The sequence below is a fragment of the Nannospalax galili genome, unplaced genomic scaffold, assembly GCF_000622305.1.
Source record: "Nannospalax galili isolate Female #2095 unplaced genomic scaffold, S.galili_v1.0 scaffold433, whole genome shotgun sequence".
NCBI lineage: Eukaryota > Metazoa > Chordata > Mammalia > Rodentia > Spalacidae > Nannospalax > Nannospalax galili.
In genome coordinates, this window is record NW_008338715.1 from 7,958,605 (window position 1) to 7,960,467 (window position 1,863).

Genomic DNA, 1,863 nt, shown 5'->3' on the forward strand with positions numbered 1-1,863 from the left:
GTAAAGTACTTGTGTTTATCATGCACAAAGTTTGTCCCGTAACATTCTAAGCTTTATAAATGATCTAAAATGAATGTATGGTAAAATGTAGAGCCAGTGAATTAGCCAACTTGTGACTACGTTAGCATCAACAGAAAAGATTACTCTCAAACATAGACTTGTTATGTCACCTCTGGACGATGTGAGTCAAGACATGTCAGGCTGGCAGTGGAGGGCCAGAGGGAAGCTTTAGGGAAAGATTGCACAGGTGTGTCCAGGTTGATGTTCATGGAACTGCTGATATATGTGTATCTCCTGGTTATACCATAGGAATGCATTAATTCATCTTGCTAATATTTCACTATACAGATCTAATAGTAAACTTAATGCTATGCTTACTGTGGTCTGTTGCTTTATGTTTCCTTTTAAAGTGACCATTAAGGAATGCAGATTTTAATTGTAACTTTGCCAATACTTCTATCTAGAGGCTGCTGCCATTTTTGTCTTCTGTGAAATTTTTGTTGCCAAGGAAGACAGGATTACAATTTTGTCTGACAGATTGAGATGGCCTGGTATATTCTTGGTTACGAAAATACTCATGTAGCATGGGGTTTTTGAGAGTTAGTGAATATTCATAACGTGTGGAAAAGCATGATACATACTGTACAGTCTCAGATACCTAAATGTGTGTACACATGAAGAACCTAGACATGTATAACTGAGCTATATGTGACAGGATGATTTTGTTCCTGGCTTGCATTTTGCTTTCTGTAATGCACATATTAAAAAATATTCTTTTATAAACATAAAAAACAATTTTAAAAAGGTATTGTCAAAGCAAGAACTGACAATAACACACACTCTCTGTCTCACACACACATATTTGCAAAATGAAAATGTTGTTGAGTATATTACTGTACCTTTATTCTATGCAATGCTGAAATGAAATGTATTTCTATGTATTCCTTGGGATATAGTACGTAAAATACATTTTTTAAAAGTAAAACAAAAAAAGCATATGGTAAAATTTATACTGCTGTTTATCCAAAAAAATAAAATGTAAGCTATTTACTCTATTTTAGAGATCAATTCAGTCCAGTATTTTTGTATGACGTATCCTGTGGAGACAAGGTATAACAATACCCAAGAATGGGACTAGGGACTAAGGTCGGAACAAAGAAATGATTCCAATAAAGGACTTATTTGGGTTACTTTTAGTGTATTGGTTACTTGTTACTGTGACAAAATGCCCTGCTTAAGCAACTGAAGAAAGGGTTGCTTTCTTGGCTCACAGTCCATCATGGTAGGGAAGTCATGACATCAGATGGTTACAGTGTGTCCACAGACAGGAAGCAGAAGATGAATACTGCTGCTCAACCAGATTTCTGTCTTTTAAATTCAGTCCAGCATCCCAGACCATGTAATAGTACTGCTAATAGTCAAGGTAAATCTTCCACCTCAGTTAACCTAGTATAGATAATCCCTCAAAGCCTTGAGGGATTAGAGCCTTGTCTCTCAGATGATTCTAGAAACAGTCAACATTAACCACCACATATGTAAACACGATTAACAGGTTACTTATAGAATCATGAGTGACTCAAAGACAGTGACATAAGAAAACAGTCCATCTTGCATGGGTGATGACTCACGAAAGCTGTTTCACTGGAGATCAGTGGCCGGCATCCTGTGGCAACGCCTCCAGTTTCCCCTTGCCCAGCAGTTGCTGGCTGCTTATTTAACCTTTGGACAGGAGCCTCATGAGCTTGGTTAACTCTAGGTTTATTGAGTGTTTTAAGGTTTATTGAGTGTCTTAGAATCTTCCCTTTTCCTTCTAGGAGGAAATGTTTCAATTTGGAGGAAATAGCTATACAAAAAACAAAAAAA